Here is a 12,994-nt window from a genome sequence, read left to right on the forward strand (position 1 = left end):
CTGCTCCCGTCTCACCCAGCTCCCGGGGTCCTGCAGAGGGACTGGAAGAAGCCAAAGCAAGGGACGACGGACGCGAGAGCCTGCCCAGAGGAGCAGAGTGGTGAATGGCCTGGCACCGAGCACCATGCAAACAGCCGGAGCTGTGCCGGGGGCTGCCGGCTGCTCACTCCGTCCCCTCCCTCAGCAGCTTCTCGGCTAGCGGATGAAGGATGGGAGCTCAAGTCGATGCAGGAGAAGCAGGGAGTGTGGGGGAGACCCCCAGATCCTGCCCCAGACCCTCAGCCCGTGCCCTGCCTGCGCTGGGCAGCCCTGCCTGCCTGCTGAGGAGGGGGTGCTGCCCGCGGGCTCCGACGGAGGAGACGGGGTGCAGCGGGTCTCTTCTCTCTCCTCCTCTGCAGGGCAACCGAGGAGGCAGCACCGGGCCCCACAGGACCCACTGGGCTCCCTGCCAACCATATACCATCTGAGCAGTGATGCCTCTCTCTACCCCCCCCCCCCCCAAGCCCCCACGTCCCACTGCCCTCCTCTGCCGCCTATAGGTCCTATCAGTGGGGACAGCTCCTTCTGGTCCAGGCACCCCCTGGGCTCCTGGGCCCCCCGAGGGCCACCGCAAGAGCCCCTGCAGCCTGTGCTCGCTGGCCAACTCGGAGGACTGCAGCAGCCTGTTGAGGAGCAGCTCCTCTCCCCAGAGCTCCCTCTACCACTTCCTGGAGCCCTGGCCCAGTGCAGCAACAGAGCCAGTGGTGCTCACGCAACCCCGCTCTCCCATGGCTGCTGGTGGGGCAGTAGGGAAACTGGGGCTGGTCCTCGGCCAGGAGCCTCCACAGGAGCTGCCAGCAGGGACCAAGAAAGAGTGGGTTCCCCGGCAGGGGATGGACAGGGCACAGAGGCCCACGGACGAGCACCTGTCCCTCGGAAGCCCCCCAGCCATGGACATGGACAAGGTGGAGCGGGTGCGGGAGATCACGTATGCTTTCCAGGCCTTGAACGCAAAGACGGAGGAGTCCTGCAAGACCATCGGCAGGGAGTGTGGCCAGGCAGACCCAGGGCTGTGCAGGACAGGAAGGTGCCCGCGGCAGGGCTGCGCCTGGCTGTGGGGCTACCTGAAGGGCTGGTGGAGATGCCACTAGCCGTGTCTGCTTCTGCCAGCCCTGCAAGCGGTGACAGCGCCAGGCCCAGAAGACCAACAGTGCCCCGAATACTGAGCGGCTGTGGCGTGTGGGGCCGGGAACCCCTCTGGGGTACCCCCTATGTGAAACGTTAAAGATAAAATGTTTGTCTCTAGCCCTCGTGCTGTCCTTCCTCCTCCCGTCCCACGGCTGCGGGTGCTCCCCCGAGGGAGCAGGCTGCAATCAGCAAGCACTGTGTGTTGAGCTCCCCTGCTCACAGCCATGCTCCGCCTGAAGGCGGCGAGGCAGGAGCAGTCCCCAGCCGACTTGGGCGCAAAAAGGTTCATCTGACTCAGCGGGTGAGGAATGGCCCGTTTCAACTCCGTACCTTTGGCATTCTCAGGTCGGAGGATTTGATGGAGCCAACTGAGAGCGGCAGCATACGCTGTGGGGCTCTGAGCTGCTGCGTGGTGCCAGGTCTATCCAACGTCAGGCAGTACGTTCCCAGGAGATGTCACTGATAAAAACTCTTCCGAGGAAGTGGGGCCGTTTCTGTAGTCGTAGCCTGCCTGGAGAAACAGCCCCACGGAGCTAAGAGTCTGCTGAGCAGCAAGGGAGCAGAGTCGCTGACTCTCAACCAAGGACTGAAGTACAGCAACTCACTCTATTGCCTTCCCCCTTCGCCCGCTGCCTCCCACAGTTTGGAAGAAAAGAACCAGGGAGCTCCAAAGGAGGGGACCCCTCCCCCACTCCCACAAATCTGTCCAACATCCCCAAACCTCCCTCAAGACACGGGACTCCTCCCACACATCTCCACTCCCCACACCGCCAGCCCTCCCCCTCCCCCAACGCTCCAAAAAGCAGCAGTCCTTAGGGCAGACTCCTTAAGCTGACTCCACAGCTATGGCTCCACGTCGGCTCTGGGGGAGATAAGGGGGCCCCGGGGCTCTCCGTGGGCTTTAAGGGGGTCCCAGGGCTGCCCACGGGCTCCCAGCAATGCCCGTGCCCACCACCCACCCCCGCTTCAGGGGGCCCAGCGCTGACACCCCCCGACCCATCTCGGGGGTACCTGGGGGGGCTCGGCCGTGGGCTGGAGGCGGGGAAGGGGGCACGGCCGGGCTGACCTGCCGGGGGGGGCTGAGAGCGGAGCCCAGAGCGGAGCCAAGCGCCCGGCCAGGCCGGCCCCGGGCACCCTGCGCTGCGGCCGGGGCTGCCGCCACCTGCGGGGACGAGCGGGGGGTGAAGGGGCGGCAGCAGGGGACGGGGGGGGGGGGGGCTGAATCGGCCCTGTTCCCCCCGGGGACCCCCCACTCGGCTCTGCCCCCCTCAAACAGGCCCAGGCCGCCCCCCAAGCCCCCCAGCCCGGTCCCGACACCCCACAATCCCCCGAACTGGCCCTGGACACCTCCGCACCACCGCTCCTGCCGCCGCCGCCGCCGCCGCCCGCCCGCGCCCGCTCCCGCTCCCGCTCCCGCCTTCCACGGCCCCGGTTCCCCCCTCTCCCCCGGTACCAACCGTCGCAGCTCCCGACCGCCGACGCATACCGGAAGTGGTCCCCTTCGTGTCCGTCCACTCGCGCATGTGCCGAGGCGAAAACCCGGGCCACGCCCCCCTGCGTCGCCGCGGCAAACGCGAGCGAGGGGGCGGGGCCGCGCCGAGGAGAACGAGCCCCACATCACAGCTTCTCTCCGCGTCGGGCAATGCGAAGCCGACACCATCCCTGCCCTCCCCAAAATCAGCCGGGACCCCCCGAAACCATCCTAGCCCTCCCCAAAATGAACCGGACATCCGCCTGCAGAGTTCCGCCAGCACCCCGACGGACATCACGGGGATGGGGGGAAAGAAAACAACCAGAAAGGTACTGAAAAGAACGTGGAGACGGTGCTTAGAGATCCTTCCGAGAGGCAAAACCCGGCCTTTGTTCTCATTTTTGAACACGGGGTTTCACAGTGCTTCGCGGGCACTTCTTTCCCAGAGTTTTGCCCCAAACCCACGCTTCTAGCCCCGCTCCCCAAGCCCTCCCTCGGGGCCCGCCACCTTTCCCCAGCCCAGCCTGTCCTTAAAGCTTTTCTTTCCACACACAGCCCTTTCCACTCACCTCCCTCCGGGGCCTCCTCTCTCACAGGCACCTCACAGCCCTGCAAACCTCCCTCTCCCGAAAAGCCATTTCCCCCCTCGCTTCCCCCCTCACGCAACACCTCTTCCCCTCACACACTCGCTCCCACCCCCCCCACCATCCTCTCTCCTCCCCTCCCCCTCCCCCCATCTTTCGCCCCCCCTTCCCCTCTCCTCCCATTCAAAATGCCGCCGCCCTTCCCTTCCCCTCTCGCCTTTTCCTGCCTCAGCCCCCGCCCCCCGCTCAGGTGACACCGCACACAGCCGCCATGAGGCGCGGCGGGGAGGGCCGGGGCTGTGAGAGGCGATGGCGGTGAGGGAATTTTCCTCTTTTCTCCTCTTCTTTTCATCTCCTCAGGCTTCGGGCAGCCCCGCGTGGGCGGCTGGAGATCCCCCCCTCCCCTTCCAGGAGTGGCCCCGGCCCTGGGGCGGCCCCCGCCTCCCTCCTCCCCACAGGCTCTCCTCAGGGAGAGCCCCCAAATCTGTCCCCTGGGCGGCTCCACAGCCTCCTGTGTGTCCGGGAATGGGGTTTCCCTCAGGGAGAGCCCCCAAATCCATCTCTGTCATTGCCCTACAGCCTCCTGCATGGCTGGGAGCAGTGATTCCCTCAGGGATAGATCCCCCCTCATCCCCAAACCTATCCCCAGGGTGGTCCCACAGCCTCCTGCATGGCTGGGAGCAGTGTTTCCCTCAGGGAGAGCCCCCAAATCCATCCCCAGGGTGGTCCCACAGCCGCCTGTGTGGCCAGGAACGGCGTTTCCCCCATGGATGGAGCCCTCTCCTTCCCCCTACCCCACTCCTGGGCAGCCTTTTCCTCCCTCCCACCTTCTCCCCACAGCTCTTCCAGGGCTGGGAAAACACTCCTGCCCTTTCTCTTCCTGCGGGTTTTGAGAAGAGCCCCCTGTCTGCCCAGCCCACACGTGGGGTGTGGGCAGCTCCACGCCTTGTGTTTGAAGCGGGAATTGGGATATTTCAGTTTTCTTCTGCCATCAGGAATGGTTGTGAAAGGGCCAGTTGTAGTGGTTAGGCTTTGGTGGGTGAGTAACAGCAAATCTTATTGAACTTTTCCTTTTTTTCAGATTTTGTGTAGGGGGCTCGTTGTCCTCACGCCCGCGAGTTCTGCTCCAGGTCAAGCGAAGCCCCATGGAACTGGCCCTAAGGGCGGCGGCGGCCATGGACCAGCGCCCCTTTGGCGTCGAGAACGTGGTTTATTTTGAGGTGAATCTCCCTGTTTTTCTTGAAAAGCGGGGGGCTGGTTTGTAGCGAGGCTTAAAACCCCGGGTTGTGCCTGAGTGTGGGGCTGATTTCAACCTCAGGGGCTGCGACTCCGTCCTCAGGGGCTCCGACTCACAGCCCTGGCAGCACCGTCAGCGCGCTGGGCTCAGCGTTCTCTTGTATTTTGAAGGGTTTCTTACGGATCGGCAGCAGCCGGGGATATTTAGCAGCTGTGTATTGGTGGTGGAATCCGTGTGGTGAAAAGATCTTTGGGGTAAAGAGGTGAATAGGTGGTTTGTTTTTTTTTTCACCTCGAGAATGTTTCTTGTTGCCTTGTACCTGTAAAAAGATGTTCAAATCGTTAAGGTGTTCAAATCGTTTCATAAAATTACCCCCTAGACAGGAATATGTTTTGTGGTTGGTTTGGGTTTTTTTATAAGAGTCCTTTCAGCCTGCTCTCCAGGTGGAAATGGGCAATGCAAAGGCATTACAATGATAGATTTGCTAAATATGTTGCCGAGGTCTATATTAGTGGCTTTTCCTGAAGCGGGGAAAAGACGTCCTGTTTAATTCTTGTTTGCATTTCAAATTCTCTGTGAAATGGATTAAGCAGAGAGGGCTTCTTTTTGTGGGTCTGCCCTTGGGAGGAGAGCGCCTTTAGGAAAAGGCTTTTCTGGAGGGGACAGAGAACTTAATTGCTGATGTCTCTAAAAGCGCGCCCTGTTTGGGTGCTTTGAATTTTCCAGTGTGGGAAAAGCCGCAGAAGTGTGTATTTCTGTCCAGCTGCAGAGAAATGGGTAATACTGAGCCCTACAATAGCTTGGTTGTTTTTTTTTCCCCTGTGTGATGACTGGTGTGGAGGGAGTTTGTACCAAAGAGTCAACTTCTGATTGTGGGCAGCCCCTGTTTTAGGAAGTGTTGCACAGATTGCTTATCGATGCAACTGCTGCCGTGACTCCCGCACTCCCTGCTGCTGTCAAGCTTTTATTACTTGTTCTGAAAAGCTCTCGAAATACGTGCTGAGCTGCGCGGCTCCCCCGAGCCAGGTGTCCACGGCCACTGCCTCCTCGGCTCCTGTTGGCCATGGCTGACTATTTTCAGCAGGATTTGAGTATGTCTGTGTGCTCCTCCTTCCTTTTTAGCCATCTGTTATTTGAGTTTGGGACTCGGAGGCCTTACTGTCTTCCTGCGCTCTGTTTTTTTATCACTGTTGACAGTTCTGGATTCACCAATAACAGTACTCAGCGCTTACATCTGGAACTCCCTGAAAACAATGAACTCATTAATCCAGGGCCAAAGGTTTAGAAATAAATGGAACAAGGTCAAGCCTTGGGATCTTTAGTAACGTGATTCGGAGCCTCTCACCTGGCTTCTTGGTGGAGCTGGCGCAGAGGTCGGTGATAATCCAAAACTGCAGAGCGAGCTGGGTGCCCGTGGAAGGGGAACTGCACTCTCAAGTGGCAATACTTGGGGTCTCGTTGCCTGTGGGAGGGAAAGGGACGTCAAGAGTCAACCTAAAGGAACTTCTCACCTTCAGAGGTCGCACTCTGGAGGTGACGGTTAATTGAGGGGAGTCGTGGAAGCGTGCCTTACTGAGCAACATGCTGCTGCCGGCCCGAGACTAAATGTCTCCAAAGTTTGGGGTTGGTTTAAGTGCTCTTTGGTTATTAGCTGGATGTCACTCTTAGAAGCACCTCTTGCCCTGTCTGGAGGGGTTTGCTGCTGCCTCCTGCATTGGGCCGAGGGGACCGGCAGCCTTCAGGACAGGGACTTTCTCAAGTGCAGAGGCTAAACCCAGTGTGTGCTGCTTAAAAACTGCTCTGGGTGTTAGTGCGGCGGTCACGGTGAGAAATGTGTTGGCTTAGGGGAGCCTGAGATTTGCATTCCTCTTAAGTGCGGGGGATTTTGGGGAGCCTGGGTGGTACAATCCCCTTCCTGCTCCCAGATTCCTGTCGCTGACCCGGCAGCGGGGTGTTAGCAGAGCTGATGCCCGCAGCGGCTGAGGGTTGGCATGATCCCGGCATCGACAGAGCTCTGGAGCTGAGGAATGGGAGCGTGGCCCGTTTCCATCACAGCTTGTGAGGGAAATAGTGCGGTTTGATATAGCCGGGGTGTGTAAACGGGGATTCCTCTGTGCACGTGTGCTTACAGGGTGCACGCACGTGTGTTACTTGGAGTGTTTCTTAATGCCTGTGAAGATTTACGAGATTGGTTAATGAGCGTTGCTTTGCTGCACAAGTGCAAAGTGTTATTTTCATGGAGAAACCAGCTCAGATGTTCCCTTTATTTTTCTTTTTTTTAAAGGCAGAATGCCTATTTTAAAGCTTTCCTTGCAGGCAGAATGACATCTGCTTTTGAGGATTGTTTCTTTCCCTGCAGGGTGGAAAAATCTACAGCCTCGCTAAGGCCGCAGAGGAAGAAAACTTGTCAGTTTCCTGGAGCAAACTGCAGTTTGGAGAGGGGGGTGGTTTGCCAGAGCGCCTTTTAGCACCTCGTCGGGCGCATTTCTTTTCCCTGGGGGGGGCTGAGGTTTAACATCGCCTTTTCATTTGCCTAGCTTTTGGTTGTATGAATTAATGGGTGTTTCAATGGGAACCACAAGACCTAATTTCTCAGTTGCCGTCTTAAAAACTGTGCAGGGACGGAAGTGGGACAGGGAGGTGACCGGAGTGAAACGCTGAAGGCTGTTAAGGCTGGAATAAGGAATGGCAGGGCTTGTTCTGGTCACCCAATATGACAATAAAAGGCCACAAGTTCCTCGTGGAGGTAAAGAACCGACAATCTGGGAGGGCGTTCAGGGATTTGCCTCATCGAAGGGTTTCCAGGGGAATACAGGGGTCACTCTCCATCTCATTCCTGGTGAGCTGCCTGCCTGTTAAGACCGTTACTGCATTATAACCACAGAGACAGGCCCTGAGTTTAGGTTTGGGAAGCCATTAGCTAATTTTGTGGTTAATGCTTTTTTCCTTTAGAGTGAGTCTGTGACTCGGTTCTCTCTGCTGAAGATGAGACACGTCCTTCCCTCTGCTTTGGCAATGGCCGCTTTCCTTGGGCACAGGGACTGCACACCCCTCTGGTCCTTTCTCTGTAAGTAAATCGTGGCTGTGCCGCCTTCCTGCCCGGCCTGGGGAGCTTGTCCTTTACTGAATGAGAAAGCAAGTTTTTCCCTGGAAGGAAAAAAAGAGATTTAAAAATCTCTGTCCTTCTGTGCAGCACTGCCATCCCAATGCAGCCTCGGGAGAGGCACCTTTCCTCCAGCGCTGGAACCATGGCAGGGAAGGGACCTGCTATGTTGTTAGATGGATGAATTTTATTGTTCTTTGGCAAGAAATGAATATGGTGACAATCGTTACCCGGTCCAGCCGGCCTTAGTGGTCAGCCTCCTCCTCCCTTTCCCTGTGGGAAGGCTCCGAGGATCTCCCGGGCTATAGGAACAGGCAGGCAGTAAGGATGCTGTGCTGGGAAGCTTTGACTGCCTTTGCTATCTTCCTCCTGTGAATGGAGAGATGGATCCTCAGCACTTTGGAGCTCACCTTCCCCAAACGCTGAGTTTGCCATTTGTTATCCACAAATGATGCGATTTTCTGTGCAGGAAACAGGATTTTTCAGAAATTCCAGCACGGTATGGGAAGAAAACGCTCCTGGAACTTTTCATGCAGGTCATTCCTTTTTGGTGTCGCAATTAAAAAGTGACGTCTGTAACTTTGAAACAAATATTTGTACATATTTGTCAATGGGTGCAATTCACGTAGTCGCTGGAAGGAGAAGGGATCTTAACCGCATCTCTTATTTCAGGCTGTATCCTGATAACGCCAGGGATTGATGTCCCGCTGGGGATTTTTCTCCAGTTCCCATCTTTTGCGGCTAATTGAGCGGCAGAGATTTTCCAGCTAGACAGGCAGTGAGCTCTACGGAGGGAATGCGAGTGCAGATCTAACGTTGACTGTGATTAAACTATATTGTTAAAAGACTCCTGCCTTCCAAAGAAAGTCTGGAAAAGTGAAAAAGGATGTGCCTTTCTCCTTTGGGATTGCTTTTGTGTCAGAGGGGATGGAAACAGCCCACCGGGCTTTTGCTCCGCTCCTGGCTTTGGCTTGGAAAAAGCCCGGAACGGCTCAATCCCTGTGGGGCCGACTGTGACCCAGGTGAGGGGCAGCTGTGCCAGGAGATCCGGAGGGTCCATCTCCACACCTTCCGTGTCCAGTGAGAGATTTCCCCGAAAAGAGGGAAGTTCTGGGAGAATGGGGAGTGGTGCAATGATGAGGGTGGCGAGGAAGGCTAAAGGATGGTCTTGATGATTTTTACCGTGAGTGGGTTTTTTCATATATCTTTTGGGCAGAATGGCCGGGGACTTTGTGTTTAGGCCGATGAAGGTCAACTCTAAAATCCGCATTGGGCCGTGAGTTCCAGCCCAGCGGTCAGAATAACTGCAAACCCTGGGGAAAGGGGGCTGAGGAGCGGGTGCGTGGTTGGTTCGGCGCCGGGGCTCTGCCAGCCGTCGCTGTTGCCGTTGACCTTCTCCCTGTGGATCGGCCACTTCTCCCACTGCCCCACAGCACTGCGGAGGGTCATGGAGGGTTATTTTTGGCTGGAGTATACCCCTGTGCTGGCCAGAAATGGCCAGAGCTAGCCCAGGCTGGGCTTGCCACTCAGGCTGACCTCATGATGCCGGTTGCCGGCCTCCCGCCTTCTACACAACATTCCAACGGTGGTCTTGCCCACCGTCGCAGCTCTTCTGCTGCTGGCTGTCGGTCTCAGAGTGAACCTCGCCAGTTTGCTCAGCGTTTGAGGAAGGAAGCGGCAATTTTCTTGCCCGATGGGGCGCAAAAGGGCTCACGTGGTGGAACGGTAATGCTGTTGGTGGCGAGAAGGGGCTGTGGGAGTTGTCAGAGGGCAGTTGGTGATGCTGTGCTGGGAAATAACTGCCGTACCTGACACGTCCCCTCCTTCGAAGCGGGTGCGTGCTAGCGTGCTGTTCCCAGCTCTGCTTTCTCACCTCCTCTGCCTTAACAATTTCAGTCATGTCAACATTGGCAGCGACTTTCAGGCCGAGATCCCAGACCTGCAGGACAGATCCCGGTTGGAAGAGGAGGAGGAGGGAGCATCGCTAGTGTGGAAGCCCTGGGGAGATATCGCAACGAACCCGGAAACACAGGACAGAGGTTTCTCTTAATGCTTTTCTTGTCAGTTCCCCCCCGAGATACTAAGGGTCGAAAACTGCACGTTTTCACAGCAGCTGTTTGTCCGTTGGGACCCTCTCCCTCCTTTCCTTGACTGCCTTCGTGGCTGGTAGCACCCGAGGGTGCTCAGATCTGATGGGACAGTGAACAGATAACTGGTGGCACTCTCAGTCGCGTCCTCTGGGAGAGACGGTCAGGGGCGTTTGTAGCTGTCCCACCTCAACTGCAGCGACCTCGGGAGAGGGGAGATCTGTCTCTGGAGCTTCTGGTCCCAAAGCTGCTCTGAAGGGAGAGAGAGCGATAGTGGATAACCTGCCTTTTTTGCAGTGGCTTTTCTGGGTCTCCAGTCTGTGTGCTCTGTTTGTCCTCGGCCTTGTATCGTACCTTTTCCTCTTTCTTGATGGGAACTGACTTTCTGTTGTTTTTTGTTGCATTTCTAGTGACAAATCTGCTCAATTTCGCCTGCTCCAATGTGGTGCCGGGGGGAAGAGGCAACCTGGAGCACGCCTTGCACCGCCTGCATGAAGCCCTGGTAAGAAGCAGCTATTTTCGAATTCCTGCTGGAGTAGGACAGACTTAATTACTGGGGTGAGCTGGGAGTCGCTCCTGAGTTTTCTGTTCCGCAGGCTCGAATCCCTTTGCTAAAGGGGCAGAGTTCTTGCGTGCTGCCTGTTGGCCGCCGTCTGCATTAAGGTCTTGTGGGATGACAGACCCTGTGTATCAATAAGAGCTTGTTCTGTCTCTTGTCAATTCTGACAATTTGGAGAATAGAAGTCCTCCTACTCCTGCAGGCAGCTCTGCCTGCAGCGGGGACGAGCCCAGAAGGACTCCAGCAGCAAGCAGTGGCCGTTGGGGTGCCACAGCTTGGTCCCCGGAGATCTGCGCGGGTTCTGGTTTCTTAAAACACATCAGTGTGGATTGAGGAAATATTCCCATCGACTGCCGTGGGCGGAGGTGACCCCGACGCGCTGTTGCTGAGCATCGACTGAGCACCGTCTTCCTACAGTGGGCTGAAGAGTTGAGGTCCCTCCTGAGGGGGAATCTAAGTCTTGTTCTCTGAACTCCTGCAGGAGGGTCTGGAGATGTTGCAGTCTGGGGCACCCCAGCGACCTGAATCCCATCCCCTGGCTGATTATCATTACGCAGGTAAAGTGGAAGCAGAGCTTGTTGCTTCTCCAGGAATGCGAGCGGGTACTGCCGTTCCCTTTGTTCTGATTGAAAGAAGTGATTTTTAAAAACGTGCGAGCAGCGGTTTGTGTTCTTTGGGGCAGGGAAAATAGTTGTTTTAATCTGTTCCGGGGGTCTTTTGGCATGGGGAGTGCCTTGTCCCTGTATTCCAGCCCACTGCTGTCCTGTACAGTGATGCCCCACGCTGCTGTACGCTTCTCCTTTCACACGCCGGCTTCACGGCAGCTCTGCTGGCAGCCATAACTGCTCGTGCTAACGAACTCCCTGCGGCATTGGCTAATCACTTTCCACAGGAGGAGAGATGTGGATGTGTGATGAATAACTTGTGCGGATTTCAGGTAGGCTGCGAGTGGTCTAATCATTTGCACGTGGCTATTTCTTCCCAGGCTCAGACACTTGGACGCCCCTGGAGGAGCAGTTGTTTAAAGAGGCTTTTTATGTGCATAAGAAGAATTTCCACCTGATCCAGAAGAAGGTAAAGCCGTTAGACCAAGGCGGGTTGCGGGTTGTTAGTGTGGAGGGGAGTTTTAACCCAGAAAAGTCATCTTTTGAACGGCGTGTCGGAATCCTGTCCTTGGGATGCAGCTTCATGCTAAAAAGACACCGGTACGAAACATAATTTTCCTAATGTGTAATTACCAAAGAAATTGAATCTCTCCGGTACAAAATATGGGAAATATTAAAAGAATAATGACACATTCCGCTGACCATCGGCGTATAACGTACAGTTCTGCCCTCCCAAGGCTTCTTTACGGCCCTTTCAGAAGAAGGGGGCTCGTTTTCGGCCTGATCTCACCTGTGCATTGTGCTGTGGGGACTGCAGACACAGGGGGGGACAGACAAAGAGCACTGGATAGATTTGTTGTGGGTCTGTGCCTTCAGTGTTTTCCTGCAGTATTTCCCTCATCGATCGCTTCTGTTTTTTTCCTGACAGATTCAGACGAAGACCGTGGCCCAGTGCGTGGAATATTACTACACCTGGAAAAAACACGTCAGGTTTGGCGCCACCCGACCAGGACAGACAGCCAAAAGGCTCCAGCGAGGCACGGATGAGGTGGAGGCGGCTGAAGAGAAGGTAAGAGAACTGCCGGGGGTGGGTGCGAGATGCCCCATGGACGCATTGTCTCGGGCTCTGGGAAACGATCCCCTTCGCATTAAACTTGCTTCTGATGATTTTCGGGGATGTTTCATGACGTCCCAGTGCTCCGTCACAGGAACTGCCGGTGATCCGCCTCTGTGTGGGTCTTGCCAAAATGTTCCTTGCCAGGAAGCAGAAATGTGGTTCACAGAAATACATATTATTTAGGGTTTTTTTTTGATGGCAGCCACTGGGTAAGCATGTCACTTCAGTTCTCTGTAATTCTACTGTTCTGCTGAGGACAGTAGAAATAATATGGTTTTTCTTTCACCATCTGTCTTTGCACCCCATCCTCCCCGTCGAATTTCAGCATTGTTTTGGCTGTTTTAGCGTTTGGAGGAGCTCAGCGGGGCAGGCTGGGGCTGATAGAACACGTTCCACCCAGCACACAAATAAACCCCTCACTGCCTGGGCCGTTTGGGGATGTTTCCAGCCAGTTTTTCGCTTTAGCTGTCCCCCTTGCTGAGGAGCAGGAGAAATGAGCACAAGCTGTCTGGTTTACAGGCTGGTTGCAGCCCAAAGAAGAGGCGCCGGCTTGGGCCCACCAAGAAGCAGAAGAGCAGCGAAAAGACGCCCCGTGGCACAGGCAGTCCCTCCCGCCATCCCGGGGACGCTCCGCGTGGGGTTGGAGGCGCAGGCGATGCAGCTGGGTTTCCCTGCGGGCAGTGTGGAAGGTGAGCTGCTCGCTTTTTCTTCTTGAAACTCACTGCTTTGGGCTCAAACAGATGGAAACTCTCCGAGATGGCCGGGGGGGAGCAGAACTAAGGGCAGCTGGAGGATTCCCCCTGTCCCGCCGCCACCTGCTGCTTTTGTTGGACTTTTAGCCGAAACTGCTGTGTTTTCCTGTGCCTTTGAAGGCCTCACGGTCTCTTCCCTGAGGTGTTGGGGCACCTGTCCCATGCCGCACATGGCCACGTGTTGTCACCACCATTTGTTTAATAGCCGCTTTTCCTCTGCGCCTGTTGGAGCAACGAACCTGTCGGGATTGTTCCTGCTCAGTTCCATCCTCCTCCCGTCTCCCCTGCACTCGGGGCTCCTCCGTCTCCCGC

Source organism: Vanellus vanellus (genome assembly GCF_965231255.1).
Source record: "Vanellus vanellus genome assembly, contig: HAP1_SCAFFOLD_216, whole genome shotgun sequence".
In the NCBI taxonomy this organism is placed as follows: domain Eukaryota; kingdom Metazoa; phylum Chordata; class Aves; order Charadriiformes; family Charadriidae; genus Vanellus; species Vanellus vanellus.